At 43.2% G+C, this 23,480-nt stretch overlaps 1 protein-coding gene across 3 annotated transcripts in view; it reads right to left on the bottom strand.

The window, feature by feature from the left end:
- The window catches only part of LOC119971502 (L-fucose kinase), a 393,737-nt gene that overhangs the window by 296,529 nt on the left and 73,728 nt on the right, over positions 1-23,480 (bottom strand). The window lies entirely within an intron of this gene.

Below are 23,480 nucleotides of genomic sequence, written 5' to 3' on the forward strand. Positions count from 1 at the left end.
ACGTCAGCCGCGCATGCGCGGATTGGAAGACTCCAACCCGCGCATGCGCGGATGACGTCATCGCGCATTTGCGCGAAACCCGCGCATGCGCGGGCCGGGATGCCTCTCAGCCGCCCCGCGAATTGATACAGCGTGGCGGCGGAAGGACAAAGAGTGCGCGGGAATCGGACCCGCTGCCCGCGATCGGTGCCCATCGATCGCGGGGCCCATGGCACCCTTGGCACGGCCGTGGTACTGCCGTGCCAATCGGTGCCATGGTTGCCAAGATCGGGACTTTACGGCCGTTTTTATGAACGGCCAGACCAGGTGTGTTTGCCGTTCGTACAAACGGCCGTAAAGGGCTTGGAATTCGGCCCATCGGCCAGCTGAGAATCGCTGCTGGCCGTAAAAAAACGGCGGCAGCGATTCGTGTCGGGAGTCCGGCGTGGGGGGGGGGGGAGAGAATAGCGGGAGGGCGTCGGACTAGCGTGGCCGTAAAAATTTACAACCCCCGCTATTCTCCGCACCGTCGTGAGTGCGGAGAATTGCGCCCAGTGAGTGGTGAGCATATTGTGGTTGCTTTCCAGGTGTGGTACTTCCACTTTAAGCGGGGTGTGTGTTGAGGACAATGGCTCTTTCAGAGGCTCAGAAGTTTTTGGGGATGGAGACGGTCACACGCAGTACTTTACGGACAGAGACTAAAAGCAGACTGTTAGATTTGGCAAAAACATTGCAGTTAACATTACCTGACAAAATGCGAAAAGATGAGGTAATTATGGCGGTGGCTCAGCATTTAAAGTTGCCTGAGATATAGTTTGAAGCAGCTTGAATACAAAAGAGAGGGAGAGGAAAAAGAAAGAAAGAGAGAGGAAAAAGAAAGAGAGAGAGGAAAAAGAGAGAAAGAGAGTTTGAATTTTGCAAAATCGCCATGAAACATGACAGTCAGTTAAAATTGGCGGATTTAAAGGGAAATGTACAGTTTGAGGATAGTGAAGAGGATAGTGAGAAAGAGCATCAAAGTCGAAGGCTTGGTGGCGATCTATTTAAATATGTCCAAGCATTGCAAAGGTTTTACGAGGAGGAGGTGGAAGCCTTTTTCATTTCATTTGAGAAGGTAGCTAAACAAGTTAAATGGCCACAGGACACATGGGTATTACTGATTCAAACAAAGCTGGTAGTTAGGGTTAGTGAAGTGTTTGCATCACTATCGGAGGAGTTATCTGGGACGTGTGAGGAGGTTAAAAAAATCCATCTTCGATGCATATGAACTAGTGCCTGAAGCTTACAGACAAAGGTTTAGAAATTTAAGGATAGAATTTGGTCAAACATACATGGAGTTTGAAAGGATCAAACAGAGTAATTTTGATAGGTGGATAAGGGCTTTGAAAATAGACCAAACGTATGAAGCTCTCAGAGAAATTATACCTTTGGAGGAGTTTAAAAACTCAATTACTGATGTAGTGAGAACCATGTGGAAGAGCAGAGGGTTAAAACTGCGAGGTTAGCAGCAGACATGGCAGATGATTATGAATTAGTTCATAAATTAAAGCTTGGTTTCTGACATCAGTTTCAGCCTGTGAGGAATAGAAACTGGGGACATGAGAAATACTCAAGTGGTAGAGGCAAAGGTGATCTGATTGGAGATAATAAGGAGAGTGTACCTCAGATTTAAAAAGAAATCCAGGAGGGTGGAAAACAAATGAGAAGTTTCAAATGTTTTCACTGTAATAAACTAGGCCAAGTAAAGTCACAGTGTTGGTGGTTGAAGAAAAGCACTGCGAAGGCTGATGTGGTAAAACAGGATAAGACAGTAGGGTTTATTAAAGTGGTAAAGGAAAGCCCAAGTGAAGCGAAGGAGGTGCAAAAGATTGTGCAGCCTGATCAAGAGGTGATTGATAAGAAGGTGTCAGGTGTCTTTAAAGAATTTAATTGTGTAGGTAAAGTTTACTCATGTGTATCAGGAGGATTACATAAAGAAGTCACAATTTTAAGAGATACGGGAGCTAGTCAATCTTTAATGGTAAGAGACGAGGAGTTACGTAGTTTGGGAAGAATATTGCCAGAAAAGGTGGTAATATGTGGAATTCAGGGTGAGAGGAGTAGTGTTCCATTATATAAGGTGAGGTTGCAAAGTACATTGATGAGTGAAGTGGTAGTAGGAGTAATAGAGAAAATATCTTGTCCAGGCATACAGTTTATCTTGGATAATGATATGGCTGGATCGGAGGGGGCTGTGATGCCTACTGTGGTTGATAAGCCAGTGGAAAATCAGACAACTGAAGTGTTGAAGGAAGAATATCCTGGGATATTTCAGGATTGTGTAGTAACAGGGTCGCAAAGTATCAGGTTAAGACAAGAGGAGAAATCAAAGAGTGAAGATGAAGTTGAAGTTGAAGTTGAAGTGCCATTATCAGAAACGATTTTTGATCAGATGGTTGAAAAAGAACAAGAACAGGTGGAGGATGAGGCGGATATTTTTAGTTCAGGAAAATCGGCGGAGTTACAACAGAAAGATGTAGAAATAAAACGGATGTATCAGAAAGCATACACGGAAGAGGAATCTGAGTGTATATCAGAGTGTTATTACCGTAAAAATTATGTCTTGATGAGAAAATGGAGACCTTTACATATGCAGGCGGATGAAAAGTGGGCAAAAGTTCTCAAGTAGTATTGCCGATAGAGTATAGAAAGGAGGTGATGCGAGTTGCACATGAGGTACCAGTGGGAGGTCGTTTGGGAATAAGGAAAACTCAAGCTAAAATATAAAAATGTTTTTATTGGCCTGGTCTACATAAAGATGTAGTTAAATTTTGTCAATCATGTCACACATGTCAAGTGATAGGAAAACCTCAAGCAATGATAAAATCAGCGCCCTTAATACCCATTCCAGCATTTGAGGAATCTTTTCCAAGGGTCCTCATTGATTGCGTAGGACCGCTTCCTAAAACGGAAAGTGGGAATCAATATCTTTTGACGATAATGGATGTGTCTACTAGGTTTCCAGAGGACATTCCAGTACGTAATATTACAGCTAAAAAGAGTGTGGAGGAGTTACTTAAATTCTTTACTAGATATGGACTACCCACAGAAATATAATCGGATGAAGGATCGAATTTTACCTCAAGGTTATTCAAAGGAGTTATGGATAGCTTAGGAATAAAACAATTTAAATCAACTGTGTACCATCCAGAATTGCAGGGAGCTTTAGAAAGGTGGCATTAGACATTAAAGACAATGTTGAGCGCTTATTGTCACGATTATCCAGAGGATTGGGATAAAGGAATTCCATTCGTACTGTTTGCAATTAGGGATTGTAATTGATTGTAATGAATCAACCAAATTCAGTCCTTTTGAACTAATTTTTGGTCATGAGGTAAGAAGACCACTTAAATTGATGAAGGAAAAATTGGCGAGTGAGAAATCGGAAATTACATTATTGGATGACATGTCAAATTTTAGGGAACGATTAAATAAAGCAGGTGAATTGGCCAGACAACATTTAAAAGTTGCACAAAATGTGAGGGACCTGTTTATTGGCGGGAGGTTTGCGGGCCTGGGGGAACTGGAAGATAAATTTGGGCTCCCCCAAGGGAACATGTTCAGATACTTGCAGGTAAAGGTGTTTACTAGGCGACAGATAGAGGAGTTTCCTTTGCTGCCCTCGCGGGGGGCGATGGACAGAGTGCTTTCGGGGGTGTGGGTCGGAGAGGGGAAGGTGTCTGACATTTATAAGGTAATGCAGGAGGTGGAAGAGTCATCAGTGGAGGAGCTGAAGGCTAAATGGAAGGAGGAACTCGGGGAGCAGATAGAGGACGGGACTTGGGCGGATGCCTTGGAGAGAGTCAACTCTTCCTCTTCATGTGCGAGGCTTAGTCTCATCCAATTCAAGGTGCTGCACCGGGCCCACATGTCCGGGACTAGGATGAGTAGGTTCTTTGGGGGTGAGGACAGGTGCACCAGGTGTTCGGGGAGTCCGGCGAATCATGCCCATATGTTCTGGGCATGCCCAGCACTGGAAGAATTCTGGAAGGGGCTGGCGGGGACGGTGTCGAGGGTGGTTGGATCCAGGGTCAAACCAGGGTGGGGACTCGCGATTTTTGGAGTTGCGATGGAGCCGGGAGTGCAGGAGGCGAAAGAGGCCGGTGTCCTGGCCTTTGCGTCCCTAGTAGCCCGGCAGAGAATCTTGATGCAGTGGAAAGATGCGAGGACCCCAAGTGTGGAGACCTGGATCAGTGACATGGCGGGATTTATAAAATTGGAGGGGGTCAAATTTGCCCTGAGAGGATCAATACAAGGGTTCTATAAACGGTGGCAGCCTTTTATGGACTTCCTGGCTCAAAGATAGGTACCTTGGTCAATGTCAGCAGCAACCCGGGGGGGGGGGGGGGGGGGGGTGTTCCTTATAATTGTTTCTATTGTTTCTATTTTTTCTATGGTTATGTAACTTAACATTGTGTTAATTTAAGTTGTTGTAAATATGTTTTGTTGTTCATTGAGGATGGGTGAATGTTTATGACTGTTATCATTCTTGTTATTGTTGGTATTTTATTACGGTTCGTTGTTGTTATATAAATACAAAATTTTCCAATAAAAATTTTTTTTTTTTAAAAAGTTGCACAAAATGTGATGAAACGGGTAGCGGACAAGAAATCCAAAGTTCGTAGTGGAGATAAAGTTTTAGTATTGTTACCAGTGGTAGGTGAACCTTTAAAAGCAAGGTTTTGTGGACCTTATCAGATTGAAAGGCAATTAAGTGAGGTGAATTTGTGGTTAAAAACTCCAGATAGAAGGAAAACTCACCAAGTGTGCCATGTGAATATGCTTAAAAGGTACTTTGAAAGAGGAGGAGAGAAAAAGGAGAAGGTTTTAATGAATCTCACTCAAAGTGACGAACCAAATCCAGATGATTGTGAATTTGACATACCTCAAATAAAATTGGAAAACGAGGATGTTCTTAAAGATTGGGATAAATTGTTGAGTTACCTTCCAGAGGAAAAACGAATTGACCTGAAAGAGTTATTGATACACATGGGCAAGTTTGTAGAGATAAATTGGGAAGTACTAAAATGGCTGTACATGATGGAGATGTGGGAAATGCTGTTCCAATCAAACAACATCCATATAGACTTAACCCTTTAAAATTGGCATAGGTTAACAAAGAGATTGAGAGTATGCTTAAAAATGGCATAATTGAAGTGGGTTGCAGCCAATGGAGCTCACCCATAATGATGGTACCTAAACCAGACAGTACCAAACGGTTGTGTGTGGACTATAGAAAGGTTGATGTAGTTACAAGATCAGACTCTTATCCTATCCCACGTTTGGAGGATTGAAATGAAATGAAATGAAATTAAAATCACTTATTGTCACAAGTAGGCTTCAAATTAAGTTACTGTGAAAAGCCCCTAGTCGCCACATTCCGCCGTCTGTTCGGGGAGGATGTTACGGGAATTGAACCGTGCTGCTGGCCTGCCTTGGTCTGCTTTCAAAGCCAGCGATTTACCCCCCTGTGCTAAACAGCCCCTTGCATTGATAAAGTGGGACAATCAGCTTTTATTTCTAAACTGGATTTACTTAAAGGTTACTGGCAGGTACGTTTATCATAAAAGGCGAAGGAGATTTCAGCCTTTGTGACTCCAGATGGTGTATACCAATTCAAAGTTATACCATGTGCTAAACAGCCCCTTGCATTGAGAAAGTTGGACAATCAGCTTTTATTTCTAAACTGGATTTACTTAAAGGTTATTGGCAGGTACCTTTATCAGAAAGGGCGAAGGAGATTTCAGCCTTTGTGACTCCAGATGGCATATACCAATTCAAAGTTATGCCATTTGGCATGAAAATCGCCCCAACCACATTTCAACGGTTAACTAACAATGTTGCTTCAGGATTACCCAATTGTGCGGTATACATCGATGATCTGGTAATTTTCAGCCAGACATGGAAAGAACATTTAAAACATCTGATGGAGCTATTTGATTGACTTCAGGAGGTGGGTTTGGTGATAAACCTAGCCAAAAGTGAATTTGGAAAAGCCCAAGTCACTTTCCTTGGCCATACAATCGGACAGGGTCGAACGGTCCCACGGGATGTGACAATAAATGTTATTGGGAAGTTTCCGATACCTTCGACACGACGGGAAATAATGCAATTCCTTGGCATGAATTTTATTTTATGGATTTTACCGGAAATTTGTACCGATGTTTAGCAGTGTGGTCATTCCACTGACGGACTTGCTCAAGAAGCCTAACAAATTTCAGTGGACAGCGGAGTTTCAACAGGCATTTGACTGCCTGAAAGCTGTGATAACCAATGCTCCTGTCTTGAAGAATTACAAGGGACTCTGTGATCAGATTGAATTAAAGTATCTGACTTTAAAGAGACATGCCGAGGCGTAGAGAAATGGATGGATCGTGCAGAGACCTTCTTGTTCAAAGAGACTGTCAATCGAGAGGGATTCCAGTTAGAGGACGAAGAACAAAAATGGACTATATTATTATACCTCTTCGCGTGTGTTGTTTTTTGAAACAAAAAAGTATATTTACTGTGTGCATTTCTTAAAAGATAGTGAAAAGGTGAAAAATGAAACCATCTTGAAGTTGATGGGTTTTTTTTCTTGGGGGGGGGGGGGTGTCATGAGAATGTCATTTTAATAAGTGTTTGTCTGCTCATGTTACTGCAGTGATATCAGAGTCTAGGTGAAGCTGTGCTCTGGCTCTGCTTTTTAGTTTCACTTTGAGAAAAGCTTGGGTGTGTCTGTGTTTTTGGTTTTGTTTCAGTGTTGGAGTTGCAGTCAGCCAGAGAAGATGTAATGTTGTTCTCTGCCAAGTAAAGACTATCTCTTGATCATTTGGTGAATTCAGAGTGATAACTGTTCTGAGTAGTGAATTTAAGCCTGATGTGCTTCTGTTAAAAGTTTTTTTAAAATTCTTATGAATGTTAAAAGGACCGCTTAAGGATTACTTAGTGTTGTATTCTTTGAGGGTTGTATTTGAATTAATAGTTACTAAGATGTTCACGGTATGTTTTAAAAAGGTTAACTTGAGTTCATAGAATAAACATTGTTTTGCTTTGATTTCTGTTGTATCACACCTGTAGAGTGGGCCGTGTGCTCCCCATACCAAAAGCTAGTAAAAGCCATGGGTCAGGCGAACTCCATGATACATTTTGGGGTTCTCTAACCCCTATCCATAACACCCACCTCTTTCAAAGTCTGAAACTTCTGCTTTCATTTGTCACTTCTCTGCATATAATACACGTGGGATTTGCATTGGTACAATTGACAAAAACCATATAAATCATCTTTATACTGCTTTGTTCCTGAGTCAAGTTCACCAGAGGCCCTGGAGCTCTGTACAGATCTAGCATTAGCACTGTTCTGTCCCGCCCTGCATTCCCCCGAGCAGCTCTCTCCAGCAGATTCTGCTGTGACGTCCAGTAAGTACACTGCCTATCTGAGTCTCTGGCCATCTCTTTGAATCCATCTTCACAGTCCTCTTGTTAGCAGCTAGAAAATGGAAGCAGCTCTGCTCCGTGATTTGGTGCCAAAAGCAAGTACATGGAAGGTGCTTGCCATCAAGTGAACATGCAGGGCGTGACCTGCTCACTGCTGCCACATCTGGCTGGAAGACTGCATACAGCCTCATTTCTTTTCATTTAAAAGGCGGCAGCGGCCGGCGTTCGTAATTTAAAAGCGGGTAGCTGCCGTTGGCCACTTCTCCCGCAATTGGGATCACCGCAGGAATAGTGTGACCGATCGCTCCATGACCCTCCCTGAACACATGACCCACACTTTGAAACACCCCGAGTCAGGATGAGAATTGTGAAAATCAAACCTTTCCGTAACCAGGAACCAATGTAGGCCAGCAAACACAAGGGTGATGAGTAAACAGGACCGGCTTCGAGCTCGGACATGGGCAGCAGTGTTTTGGATGAGTTCAAGTTTACAGGGATAGAATGTGGGAACTCTGGCAAGAGTGCATTAAAAGACTCAAGTCTACTAAGAGAAACAAGGATGAGGGTTTCAGCAACTGGTGAGCTGAGGCAGTGGCAGAGTCAGGTGATATTATCAAGGGTGAAATTGGCAATCCTAATGATGGCATGGATATGTTGTTCCAACCTGATCTCCGAACCAAAGAATAATTACAGCATCATGCCTGTGCTGGTCCTCTGAAGGAGTAATTCACCTAATGCCACTCCCCTGTCTTTTCCTGTCAGGTTCAAACACCACGGGTGGCACAGTGGTTAACACTGCTGCCTCACAGCACCAGGGACCTGGGTTCAATTCCTGTCTTGGGTGACTGTGTGGAGTTTGTATGGTTTTTCCTGTATCTGAGTGGGTTTCCTCCGGGTGCTCTGGTTTCCCCCACACATGTGCAGGTTAGGTGGACTGGCCGTGCCAAGTTGCCCCTTAGTGTACAAAGGATGTGAAGGTTAGGTGGGGTTACGGGTATAGGCCGGTGGAGTAGGGTTCTCCTTCAGAGGGTCGACGCAGACACGATAGTCTTACTGGCCTCCTTCTGCACTGTAGGAATTCTATGGTGCACCAATTTTCTAGCTGACTGCTTCAACCTGCAGCAGTTTTCAAGGAGAAGGATAGAGTTGCTGGCTTGGGAACAAAATTCATGATGAAGATGGTTTGATCTTTTCACTATTTAGTTGAAGGAAATTTCTGCTCATCCAGCACTGGATGTCGGTCAAGTGGTCTTACAATTTAGAGAATAGAGAGGAGTCAGGCGAGTGATAGTGAAGTATAGCTAGGAACATTCGGTGTAAATGTGGAAACTGGTGCTGTGTGTCCTGGCTGTGGGAAACTGGTCCTGGCGACTAGGGGCTTTTCACAGTAACTTCATTGCAGTGTTAACGTAAGCCTACTAATGACAATAATGACTATTATTATTATTATTTATTGTGTTGTTTTGCAGATGATGCCGCTGACAGGCAGTACGAGTAATAAGGGGGTATCAATGATCCTGGGAAGCACTAGAGATAAAGGTGCGTGGGAGGGAAGAGAAGCCACTACATGCAGTTCTCTGGCTTTGATTGGATTGTGCTGGTTCATGAATGATTTCACATTCGTGATCGTGCAGAAACTCTACTTCAGCAGAAACAAGAACTATAGCAGCACAATTTAGCTTGAACTTTCTGATTGCATACAAAGCAGAAACTCTACTAACTTTCTGTTCTTTTAGGAATTGGTACGCAGAGCAATAGCTTGAGGCTACATTCACACTGCGGTACTCAGTTTATACAACTTCAAGCAGGAGAACATCTACAGAAATCAAAGGTTCCAGGCCAACAAATATTTTGATTTAAAAGGACCTGGCCTGGCTTTTGGCAGCTCTAATCTGGTGCAGTCTATAGTTTCAGCAGAAATAGCTCAGAGGGGCATTTTTTGAAAGGAAAAAGGTAGTTCTTGATCCGCAGCCGAACACATTTCATAATGCTTATTCCAATCTCTTATCTCTTCCCTGCTTCTGAGAACCTTCCACAAGAAATGCAATATATTGAAAGTAGCTCCCAAAATGCTTAAGTCAGACCACATGGGACAAAAATACTTTGTCCACTGTAGTTAGGAGTAGTTGCACACATCAGCATTTATCCTAAGGGTCAGACTTGGCTCAGTTGGTAACCTTTGACTTAGAAGGTTATGGCCTCAAGCACCATACCAGGGATGTATTCCAGTACTGACGATGTGCTTCGGAGATGCGGTCTTTCCAATGAGACATGAAACCGAGGCCTTGTTTGCCCTCTCACATGGATAAAGAAGCTACTATGGCACCATTTTGAAGTACAAGGGGGTTCTCCTGATATACTGGTCAATATGTATCCCTCAAGTAACAGGACTAAAAGATTATCTGGTTATTATCCCATTTATGTGTGCACAGACTGCCGCTTTTCCTTACACTGCAAAGATATCTTATTGGGACATCTTGAGGTCATCCACTGCAGCCTTTCTTTCACTATTTCAGCAGATTTATATTTAAAATTATCCACTGGCTCAATGCAAACATTATTGAAGTACATGCTCTTTATATTAACAGTTCATTTTGAAGGTTTTATTTATCTTATTTCAGCAAGGTCTGGAAACAGAATTAAAACGGTACCAGCTAAAACTGCATTAAATTGAAAGATTTCCTCTGACATACATCTGAAAGCTTTGATTTGCAGTGATAACAAAAAATCATATTATGCAGCTGTAATCCTCTCAAAGCCTTCACTGAATTCCATTTGTTTAATGAATTCTTCTTTCATAGGGTATTGATCAGACGGATGGAAAACAACAATGAAAAGCTAAATATAGGACTTTAGCAAAAGGAAAAACATAAATGCTGGAAGTTTGAAATAATAGACAGGAAATATTGGAAACACAAAGTTAGTCAGCATCTGAAATGAGAGAGCAGTTTCCACATTCACCAAAGGATTCTTCGACAGCACCTTCCAAACCTGAGACCTCTCCCACCTAGAAGGCCAAGTGCAGCCGATGCATGGGGACACCGCCACTTTCAAGTCACACACCATCCCGACTTGGAACTATATCGCCATTCCAGCCTCTAGGTCAAAATCCTGGAACTCCCTCCCTCACAGCATTGTGGGTGTTTTCCATAACACACAGATGAACTACAACAGTTCAAGAAGGCAGCTCACCACAACCTTTCTCAAGGACAATAAATGCTGACCTAGCCAGTGATGCCGTCATCCTATGAAAAAAATAACAAAAAACCATGGGGCGGGGGAATTGAAATATTAACCTATAGTATCTCCTTCAGAAGCTGATGAGCCTGCTGTGCTATACCAGCACTTTCTTTTCTTATTTTTAACAGGCTTCTGACGTCCTAGGGACATGCAAGCTATACAGAGCAGGAACCAAAGCTCACAGGAACCTAATCTATCGACATTCATAATCTTACGTCTGCATGTGTTTCCTGCTTGCACAACCCAACCTCTGGTGGGACTGTGCAATTGCAGCATGGCAATATTACATAGGTGTTAGGTGTCTCAGCCCAGAGTCAGCAGGATATGGATCCAAACCCCACACCAGAGACTTGAGAACATAATCTAGGATGGAACTTCAATATAGTGCTGAAGGTGTGAGTGTCAGAGATATCATTTTTTGAATGAAGTGTTTAATTTAAACCCCATCTGCCCTATCAGGTGGGGAGAAATGATTCTGTGCCATTATTTTGAAATGTTCTAAGATCATGAAGGGCAATATACAACTGCAAGTTTTTCTTTTAATTGCTCTATTTATAATGTCAACTAAAGAGAACGTGCAAGATTTTAAAATGGGGACTGAATTATGACTATGTGCCCTCCAAGGGGCTGGTTTAGCTCACTGGGCTAAATCGCTGGCTTTTAAAGCAGACCAAGCAGGCCAGCAGCACGGTTCGATTCCCGTACCAGCCTCCCCGGACAGGTGCCGGAATGTGGCGACTAGGGGCTTTTCACAGTAACTTCATTGAAGCCTACTCGTAACAATAAGCGTTTTTCATTTTTTTCCCCCAACCTGAATCTCCTGAACACTACTATTGATTGCGACTTCCTAGGTTTGTGCCACAGGAAATTAATTGGGAATAAGTCAAGATATTACCAGACGTAAGAGCTTGATAACTTTATTGTACTTTTTTTTAAACAGAGAATTATATAGGGCGCATCGAACCAAATGAGAACTATGTTCCATAGCAGTGCAATTAGGTAGCACAAGTGGACAGCACTGTGACTTCACAGTGCCAGGGTCCCAGGTTTGATTCCCCGCTGGGTCACTGTGCGGAGTCTGCACATTCTCCCCGTGTCTGCGTGGGTTTCCTCCGGGTGCTCCGATTTCCTCCCACAGTCCAAAGGCGTGCAGGTTAGGTGGATTGGCCATGATAAATTGCCCTTAGTGGCCAAAAAGCCTGGCACCCTGGCAGTGCCCTGCAAGTTAGCAGTGCCTCCTGGGCATATTGGCAGTGCCAGTGTGCCACCCTGGCAAGAGGGCAAGCCCCAGGGAAACCCCCATAAGTGCCATTCTGTCTGGTCCCCGTTTTTGGTGACCATCACTGAACGGCGCTCGCCCAAGGTCTCCAAGGTGAACAGGAAAGATCCCAACACCTTGGTTACCTCAGGGAACTGCATAATAAAGTGAGACTAGCTGTCTCGCTCTAATATGCAGATTTGCCAAAAAGTCATCCTGATCACAATGGGCGGGCTTCACATCACAACATCTCGCAAGATTGTGTCAGATCTCACGAGGGATGGCATGGCAGGTAGATCCCGGGAGCATGGTCTCCCGGCATTTCCCAGCCACATGCCATGGTGCATTGCTTTTCGGGTGCAGCGTGGCCGGTATATCGTGTTTACAGCACAGAAACAAGAATAATGCCCAATCAGTCTATGCCAGTGTTTATGATCCACAAAACCATTCTTCATCCACCTCTCTATATATTTATTTACTTTTCCCTCATAAGCTTATCTAGCTTTCGTTAAACGCATCTGTGCTAATTTCCTCAACTATTCTACATGGCACGAGTTCCACATTCTAACCACTCACTGGTAAAGACATTTCTCCTGAATTTCCTTGTGTATTTTTTACTACCTTATATTTCTGGCCACTAGTTTTGTCCTTGACCACAAGTGGAAACACTTCACTTTGTCTGCTTGATAAAAACCCTTCCATAATCTTAAAAACCTCACTTTCGTCACCTCTTATTCTTTTGTCAGTGACATATTTTCAAAGATTGTTTACCCTGTATATGTTTTTTTTTTCAAATATTCTCCCTAGAGTTTCTATTTCTTGAATTTGGAATGCTTTCCGGCCTGGAACGAAGGTTCATTATTTGGAATAAATAGCATTCCGTCATTTTTCAATAATGATGTTAGGAACAGCCTTTCATTCAATCAATTTCATATTTGCATTTAATGATCTAGCAGCAGATTTCACATATCTGAATGTTCTACAAAATTATAAGAAAAATACGCAAGTATCAAATCAAGATTAATGGAAAGAATTTGTGGCATTTAGGAACACAGGATCAGGAGACCATTTAGCCGTTCGAAGCCGTTCTGTCAATCATGGCTGATCTGTGATCTAGCTCCATAATGCCCAGTTTTTCCCCCTCTGTCCTCAATATGATTGGTTAATGAAAGTTTATCAATGTCAGTTTATAAATTATCAATTGATTTCATGTCATTGGCCTTTGTAGAAGAGACCAAGCTTCTGCTCGTCTTTGCATGTAACTTCACTCATGAATTGGCCATCTGCCCTAATACAACCTAATATGGCGTGGTGTCCAATTTTGCTTCCTAAAGCTTTTGTGAAGCACCTTGAGAAGTTTTATTATATTCAAAGCTCCAAATGAAACAGGTTGTTTAAAGGTTAGACTCCTAATTTTTATACTTTGTCACCTATTCCGCAAGCAGTGGAAATGTCTCTATCACCTTATGTGTTCACATAGAAACATAGAAAATAGGAGTAGGAGACAGCCATTCAAACTTTCGAGCATGCTCCGCGATCGTGGCTGATCATGCAACTCAACAGCCTAATTCTGTCTTCCTACCATATCCTTTGATCCCCATCACCCCAAATGTGATATCTACCTGCTTCTTGAAAACATGCAATGTTTGGGCCTCAACTACATCCTGTGGTAACAAATTCCACAGGCGCATCATTCTCTGGGTGAAGAAATTTCTCTTCATTTCTGTCCTAAATGGTCTAACCTGTATCCTCAGACTGTGACCCCTGGTCTGGATATCCCCACTATCAGGAACATCCTTCTTGCATCTACCCTGTCTCGCCCTGATAGAATTTTATAGGTTTCTATGAGATCCCCTTGAAGGGGGGGTGGCCTGAGATGAGACCCCTTAAAATCGGATATCTAGGATAACATTAGAATATTTCTACATAAGTTAGTTTATTGAGGGCTGAAACTAATCATAGAAAGTATACCCCGTAATCATGATTACATTAAACATGTATTCTTAGAACATAGAACATTTAAACTCTTGCTAAAAGCAGTGGCTGCAATGTATGATGGGATTTAAGCTAGCTAATTTGCCCATGTTCTTGACACAAACAGAATCAGACAGAAACAATGTGGTCAGCAATAATATTGCCAGCTCAATAAGCAGTTCTTATCAGTAGCCCCATAATCCTGCTCCCAGACAGATAATGATATAGGCAGGAACCACTGAGATAAGGGAAGATGAGGGTAGGAGAGAACAAGAGGTAGCAGATACAAGAATCCTGGAAAACAACAGAAGGCCAGGGAACAGGATGGGGTTAAATAAAGAGCTGATCACGCAGTCACCGTGCTCCCTAAATTAAAATTCATTGGTCAAGGTAAAATTTGCAACTACAAGTATTGGATCGAGTCTAACTGGGGTAGGCTACTGATATTTAGAAATTGTATAACTGTTGCACCTGAAACAATGTAAAGTAGAGTGGTTTTGGCATTTATCCAAATAACTCTCCCTCATACGCTGACCAAGCTTGGAAAATAAAGCCGTCTTAACCAGAGTTGATGTATCTGCAGGTTTTTGTGTTCAGCTGAGCCTAACTAAGAGGGAGGACCCGCACATAAAAGCCAGCTCAATACTCAGTCCTTGAAAATGCTCCTAGAGCTCTCTCATTCTTCTGAATTCCAGCGAATACAATCCTAACCAACTCAATCTCTCCTCATACGACAGTCCCTCCATTCCAGGAATCAATCTGGTAAACCTTCGCTGCACTCCCTCCAGAGCAAGAACATCCTTCCTAAGATAAGGATGTAGAAGTGGATTTCATTTGGAATTTCGCTGAGAGGGTTAATATAACAGTTCTGAAAAGCTCTGTGAAAGAGATGTCAACAGGTCAAGGAATGAAATAAAGGGAGTGTAGCTCTGGCACCAATTAATGGCCTGACCCGCATCTGTGAAAGCAGAGAGGTCAAAAAGGCAAAGAATAAAATGAATGGAAAGCGTGACTTATTGCGGAGATAGCGCAATTAAGCTCGTTTGACCAGTTGGAAAAATAAACATTGAAATGTCAGAGAAATTGTCTTTGGAGTGAGTTGAGTCATATGGCCATGGGAAAAGAAAGACCTTTGTAAACCGCATTAATAGTGACTTGTGCTAATGATTATGTCAAAAATAACCTCCCGACCTCGAAGAATAATTCCATATATGTACATGTTCTGGATCCTTGCCAAATCATAGGTGTATCTAGGAATTTAAGGGGACCACCCCTAAGCTGTGAGATGTATAAAAATACCGTCCTTATTCTGGGATTTTGGCACTTCTCGAAGGTAGTTACCCGACTGCTTAGAGATTTGTCCCGGCCGTAAATAAACGAATATTCGTTACTGACGTGTTCGAGTGTTTTACTTCTGGACTGACGATCAGATACGTGAAAGCGCAATTCACAAGGAGACCAAAACTGCACACAATATTTCAGGTATGGCCTCACCAAGGCCCTGTACAATTGTAGCAAGACATCCCTGCTCCTGTGCTCAAATTCTTTCGCTATGAAGGCCAACATACCTTCTTTACCGCCTGCTGTATTTGCATGCTTACCTTCAACAAATGGTATATGACACCCAGGTCTCGTTGCAAATTCCCCCCATCTCATTTATTATGGCCATTCAGATAATAGTCTGCCTTCCTTTTTTTGCTACCAAAGTGGATAACCTCACATTTATCCAAATTATACTGCATCTGCCATTCATTTGCCCACTCACTCAACTTGTCCAAATCAAACTGAAAGATCTCTGCATCCTCCTTACCACTCATGCTGCCTTCCAACTTTGTCATCCCCAAATGTGGAGATATCTAAACAATTAATATATATTGTGAATATTTGGGGTCCCAGCACCGATCCCTGCGGTATCCCACTAGTCACTGTCTGCCAATTTAAAAAAGACCTGTTCATTCCAACTCTTTATTTCCTGTCTGATACCATTTTTCTATGTATTACCCCTAATCCCACCTGCTTTAATTTTACACGTTAATCTCTTGCGTGGGACTTTGTCAAAAGCCTTCTCAAAGTCCAAATAAACCCATCCACTGGTTCCCCCTCAACTCCACTAGTTGCATCCTCAAAGAATTCCAGTAGATTTGTCAAGCATGATTTCCCCTTCATAAATCCATGCTGACATTATCCAATCCTGCAACTGTTTTCCAAGTGCTCTGCTATAAAATCTTTGATAATGGATTCTAGAACTATCCCCACTACCAACGTCAAGGTTTCTGGTCTATATTTCCCTGTTTTTTTCTCTACCTCCCTTTTTTAAATAGCGGAGTTACATTAACTACCCACCAATCTGTAGGAACTGTTCCAGAGGCTCCAGAATCCTGTAAGCTGACCACTATTTCTAGGGCCACTTCCTCAAGTACTCTGGGATGTAGATAATCAGGCCCTGGGGATTTATCAGCCTTCCATCCTATCAATTTCCCCAACACCATTGCTCGATTAATATTGATCACCTTCAGTTCCTTCCTCTCCCTAAAACCTGCGTTCCCCAATATTTCTGGTATTTTCTCCTTACTGTCTTGAACTCTCCTTACTATCTTGAAAACCTAGATCAAATCACCCCTTAACCTTCTAAGATCCAGGAGGTACAGTTTTAGTTTCTATATTTTCTCCTCAGAATTTAACCCTTAAAAAGAGTCCAGGGTTTGTGGGTAGGGTCAGATTTGTTGAGGTGGGACAGCTTCCCCCATCATTGGCAGGTTGGCAGCAGGTGGGTGGTAAAGATGAATAAATTGCCACTGTTTTTATTTTTATTCCTGTGCTTACCGGTCTTTTTGCCGAAGGGTTTTTTATGCTGCTGGAACAATTGATTTTGTCATTTGTATGGGCGGTGGCAATGATTCAGAAGATTGTGCTTCAGGGAGGGCGACAGTCGGGGGGTTTGGCTCTTCTGAATCTGATGGATTACCAATGGCCGGCGAACGGCGAGAAGGTGTGGGGCTGGGGTAGGGAGCCGGAGACAATGTGGGTGAGGATGGAAGCAGGCTCTTGTAGTGGGTTGGGATTTGGGAATTGGCAATGGTGCCGCTCCCATTTGCCCCAGGGTAATATTCAGGTAGTTCGGTGGTGGTGGCCACACTGAAGATATGGAGGCAATTTCAGCAGCATTTTAAGTTAGGGGCGGAGTCAAAGCTGATGCCGGTTCAGGAGAACCATGTGTTTGAGCCAGGGAGACTGGATGCTAGGTTTTGGGGATGTGAGGAGCGTGTGTGGGTGAGTGGGGGGGTTGATGGAAATGTAGGACTTATGTTTGGAAGGGCGGTTTGCGAGTTTGACAGAGAAGATTGGGATTCTGCGGGTGAGGCCTTTAGGAATATGCAGGTGCGGGACTTTGCAAGGAAGGTTTTCCCAACATTTCTGGTGACACCTCCCTCCTCGTTGTTGGAGGGAATGTTGACGGTGAGGGGGTTGGGCGGGTCATCGCAGCGATTTATAGGAAGATTTTGATGGAGGATATGACATTGCTGGAGGGGGTTAAAGCGAAGTGGGAGGAGGAGCTGGGAGTGGCATTGGAGGAGGTGTTGTGGTGTGAAGTGTTGCAGAGGGTGAATGCCTCAACCTCATGTGCGAGGCTGGGGTTAATACAGTTAAAGGTGGTGCTCAGGGCACACCTGACGAGATCGACGATTAGCCAGTTGTTTGAGGAGGTGGACGATTAGCCAGTTGTTTGAGGAGGTGGAAGGCACTTGCAAGCGATGTGGAATAGGTCTGGCAAACCATGGAGACTCCATGGATATCCCAAAATGGTGGACTAATCCTGCATCCAGACGTCCCACCGCCATTTGGAACAGATCCCATTTTCATTGGTAGGGGAAAGAGGGCATGGCATGATTCGCACAATGTATATTCAAATTTAAGATGGTCATTTGAACTTAATGCTGAATGCAAGCAGACCTAACTTTTACAGTAACAAGGGTCTTATCCCACTGTGTGAGAGTTACAATTTTTAAAAGTAGTTGTAAATGATGTTGAAGGATGGACAACCTCTAGAACTGTCAAGCTGTGAAGTTATTTAAATCCGTAGCTCTCTTAAAAACAATAGGCTGCCTGTGTAAGTTAGTTTAAAAAATCTGTTCTAGCAGTTACGAAAACTGTCTGTTGAGATGGTCCCAAAGGCTATCATTATGTCATTATTAATGTGTGGCTGCTTTCCACAACCCATCGTTACCCCAGTAGGGGATCCTGAATTCACAGTTTAATTGACAGTTCAAAGAGGTTATTAAAGAATTAACTGTCCTTGATGCTGGGCTATTAATACAAGTCTGTTTGCTTTAAAAAGAGATTAAGTGTTGAAGAGGATTGAAATGCTTTGAATGGGCTTTCATGAGTGGGATGTTTTCATTTTAATATAGTGAGGGCGTAATAGATAATTAGAACTTAATTTTATTCAATCCCAACATGGCTAATTTTTAAAAATAGAATTTACAGTACAGAAGGAGGCCATTCGGCCCATCGAGTCTGCACCGGCTCTTAGAAAGAGCACCCTACCCCGGCCCATATCTCCACCTTATCCCATAACCCAGTAACCCCACCCAACACTAAGGGCAATTTTGGACACTAAGGGCAATTTAGCATGGCCAATCCACCTAACCTGCACATCTTTGGACTGTGGGAGGAAACTGGAGGAAACCCACGCAGACACGGGGAGAACGTGCAGACTCCGCACAGACAAGTGACCCAAGCCGGGAATCGAACCTGGGACCCTGGAGCTGTGAAGCAATTGTGCTAGCCACTATGCTACCATGCTGCCCATATACTGGGTGAGTTATGCAATGGCAAAGAGTGGTGTGTGGGTTTGAATGAGTTGGCATTAATTTGACATAAGTGATATAAAGGTCCATGGGAGTGAGTTGTAATGAGGATACGAGGGGACATTGGGGTTAGGTGGTGGGCATGGAAGTGGGTGGGGGGGGCTGAAGAGGTGAAGCACAGAGGGCTTAAAATCTAATATTAAGAACTGGAGTTCAGAGAACTGAGGTGGGCCATTTAAACAGCTACCGTGGCTGCCTCCAATCTGCGTTTGTCAGCGGTGGTCTTGACTCAATGCCACACAGTCCTGAAGCAATAATCCCGCCCATCGGATGATTTTTTTTTCAGAGGCGAGTCTGATAAGCTGGGTCATTTTCTGACTCAGGAGCAAACCTCCAGCCACAAGTATCATTCTGCACACCTTCCAAACCAATGGACCTTCCCGAGGTGTCGTGCCCAGAACTGCTCACAGAACTACATGTGTTATCTAACCAGGATTTGTGGAACTGAAGGATAATTTATATGCCAACCCCTATTTGAAATGAAAAATGAAATGAAAATCGCTTATTGTCACGAGTAGTCTTCAATGAAGTTACTGTGAAAAGCCCCTAGTCGCCACATTCCGGCGCCTGTCCGGGGAGGCTGGTACGGGAATCGAACCGTGCTGCTGGCCTGCTTGGTCTGCTTTAAAAGCCAGCGATTTAGCCCAGTGAGCTAAACCAGCTTACCAGTTTGTACTGCAACATTCCACTAGATTGTTTTCTATAACTGTCCATGCCATATTAATTGCTCTATGAGCCTGGAACACAACCTCCTGTTCCCCAAAGTCCCTAACATCTCACCATTTGGATCCTCCTATGTTCTATTATCTTTAGCTTCGAAGTGGATGACCTCATTTTCCTACATTGAAATCCATTTACTACAGTTTTGCCTATTCGCTTTCTCCATGGAATACTTATTTGTAATTTGTCGCAAATATTAAAACCAGAAAGTGACAGAGCAATCCGAAATCAAAAATCAGTTGACAATAACAAAGCTAATAAATGTTGGCCAGTCGGCTAATGATATCCAGTTCCATTTTGGTGGGGTTAATCGACACAACATGAACTATTTTGCTAAATTTATTCCAATCAAACTGCACTCTAAGTGGAAAAAAACATCACTAATCTTGCTTGTGACTTGCCAATTTTGCACACACATTCTCTTACTCCATCTTGGCAATTTAAGCTAAACAATCTTATGATGCCATTCAACACTTTAAAGACGGCACAGTCCCATCCATTTAATGACTAAGGATATCTTTTCTCCAACATACAAATGATAAAACATGCTATCCCTGTCAAACCCAGGATGAGCTAAATATGACGGTGACCCCTTGGATTAGATAAAATTCTGAGACTATATTTGGGAATAATTTCAGGATAAAGAAGTATTTAAAACACATCACAGATGAAACATACTGCCCAAGTTGCCATAACCTGAAGCTTTCTCAAGTTATGACCAATTGTAGAGGTCTGGAGCTTTTCATATCATAAAATGAACACAGCACACACAGAAGGTCGCCATTTGACCTGTCACGTTTGTGTCGACTCGAACAGCAATTCTGCTTGTTACACCATCCCACATTTCTTATATCTGCGCAATTTATTTTCTCTCCACAATTAACCAATTCAGTTTTCTTTCTGCAAGTTTTAAATCAACTCCCATAGACGGAAAAGGAGTTTGAACCATTCTGCAGTTGAAGTTTCAAGCTCTTGTTGAATAAGTACTTTAGTTGCCAATTTGATCCGTTCAGCAAAGAGTAATCAAAATCAGCAGCCTCGCCACTCAGGAATCCAGTTCTGATTGCCACACATCTCTATTGGGACTGAGGCTGAGAACTAAATCCCAGAAATCTGGGAAGAAATGGAAAACTTTAGTAATAACACAAAGTCACGACTCAGAACTTGGCACAAAGCAACAAAATGCAGGAAGTTGCAATGTTTTGTCTTTTTATGGAGGCTCATTCTGGAGCATGTCAGTGTGTTCTGCCTCGCTGTGTCAGAAACACAGCATGCAGAGGTGCTTTCAGTACGCTGGTTCAATGAGAACGATAAAAGAAATGAGAAAAAGTCTTGATTGGAAATTACCACGATTTATTACCCGCTAAAATCACCCTACATCACATAAGAAACAAGGAGAAGTTTACTTCTCAAATCTGAAATTAAGGGAATGATATGTGTCATTGCAAATAATAATCATATTTTTATTGTCACAAGCAGTCTTACATTAACACTGCAATGAAGTTACTGTGAAAAATCCCTAGTCGCCACATTCAGGTGCCTGTTCGGATACACTGAGGGAGAATTCAGAATGTCCAAATTACCTAACAGCGCGTCTTTCGGGACTTGTGGGAGGAAACCGGAGCACCCGGAGGAAACCCACGCAGACACGGGGACAACATCCAGACTCCACACAGACAGAGACCCAAGCCGGAATTGAACCTGGGACCCTGGAGCTGTGAAGCAACAGTACTAACCACTGTGCTATCGTGCCACCCATAATGGTGAGTAATAAAAGTCAATAAAACCCAACATTACGTAGACCTGCATGACCTACACAGCTTCTTCAAAGCCACCAAGAACACATATGGATCAAAGACAAAATGGTCCCTTCTCAATGAGCTGAAGGTGGCAATACTTTTCTCAAAGACAATGCAGCAGAGTCTGCTGGAAGGAGCACTTCTGGAACCTTCTCAATCGGGAGTCAACAGTATCAGACAAAACCGTCAACACAATCTGTCAACAGCTTGAGAGATCAAATTTAGATATGCTGCCAGCACATGCTGAGATATGAAAAGGCTATCCTATCCAACCGATGAAAAATAATTAGGTGTGTGGTCTGGACAACATTCCTGCAGAGATCTATTAAGCTGGTGGACATGAACTCACACTCAACGTCAGACTTCTTTTACAAAAATCTGAGAAGAGGAAGTACTACCTCACAAGGCCATTAGAGGTCAATAATGGCCAGCCAGTTATGATGGGATTTCTCATTTCTCTATAATGATATCATTCAGAGTCAAAATTTCTCAAGAACAAAAACTAACCATGAGAAGAATGAACAAGGGCAGCACGGGGGGGGCAGTGGTTAGCACTGCTGCCTCATGGCGCCGAGGTCCCAGGTTCGAACCCAGCGCTGGGTCAATGTCCGTGTGGAGTTTGCACATTCTCTCTGTGGTTGCGTGGATTTCGCCCCCACAACCATAAGATGTGCAGGCTAGGTGGATTGGCCACACTAAATTGCCCCTTAATTGGAAAAAATAAATTGCATACTCTAAATGTTAAACAAAATAATTTAAAAAAAGACAAGAATGAGCATCATTCGCGACTAAACATTATTCTGTTCAGAATCGGAAAGCACACATAGGAGATCCACTCTGACAATAGAAAATGAAAGGCTGAACAAAAGACAGAGCTTTAATTAAGTCCACAAAACCAGACATTAGTTACTCGGGTAACTAATGCTTTGCTTTTACAATAGAATTTGCTGTTTAGTCAGGCTCCTATTGGAGTACTCCATCACATTGATACTCCTCAGATGAGTACTGCTGCATCCATCTTGCTGATTCACAAGGAGCCATTGGGTTTGCAAAATGTCAGAACTTATTCAAGGTGGTGAGTTAATTACGTAGGAAAATAAAGTACGAAAGGCCACAGGATCAATAAATCACAATCCTGCCATTAGAACACAAAGCAGACTAAACATAGTACAGACGCTGAGCAGGGGAGATGGTGGGGTACAGATATTGTCGCTGGACTGGTAATCCAGAGACTCAGGATAATGATCTGGGGACCCAGGTGCAGGCAGATGGTGGAATTTAAACTCAGTAAAATATCTGGAATTAAAAGTCTACTGATGACCATGAAACCATTGCCAATTGCCGTAAAAACCCATCTGGTTCACTAATGTCCTTTAGGGAAAGAAATCTGTCAACCTTACCTTGTCTGGCCTACGTGTGATTCCAGACACACAGCAAATGCCCACTTAAACGCCCTCTGAAATGGCCGAGCAAGTCATTCAGTTATATTCAACCACTACGAAAACACAAAAAAGATATAAACCGGATGGACCACACAACATTGACCCAGGCATCAGAAACAACAACGGCAAACCCAGACCTGTTGACCTTGCAAAATCTTCCTGATTAACATCTGGGGCTTGTGCCAAAGTTGGGAGAGTTCATGGCTTCATGATAAACATGAGCAAGGAAACCTCCTGTTGATTACAAAGTACCATCCACCATCAGCTGATGAATCGGTGCTCCACCTTGTTGAACAGCACTTGGAGGAAGCATGGAGGATGGCAAGGGCGCAGAATATGCTCTGGGTGGGTGACTTCAATGTTCGTCACCAAGTGTGGATCGGTAGTATCTTCACTGACCAAGCTGGCTGAGTCCTAAAGGACATAGCTGCTAGACTGGGAGTGCAGCAGGTGGTGAGGGAACCAACAAGAGGGAAAAATATACTTGACCTCATCCTCACCAACTGCGTGCTGCAGATGCATCTGTCCATGACATTATCAGCAGAAGCGCCCAGCATACCGTCCTTGTGGAGATAAAGTCCGTCTTCACATTGAGGATATCCTAATTGTATGACGACCACAGTGCTAAATGGTATAGACTTCAAACAGATCTAGGGCGGAATTCTCCAACCCCCTCAGGGTCGGAGATTCGATGCGGCGCCACGTGAATCATGCCACGCCGCCCCGACGCTGGGACGCAATTCAA

Source organism: Scyliorhinus canicula, chromosome 9 (genome assembly GCF_902713615.1).
Source record: "Scyliorhinus canicula chromosome 9, sScyCan1.1, whole genome shotgun sequence".
NCBI lineage: Eukaryota > Metazoa > Chordata > Chondrichthyes > Carcharhiniformes > Scyliorhinidae > Scyliorhinus > Scyliorhinus canicula.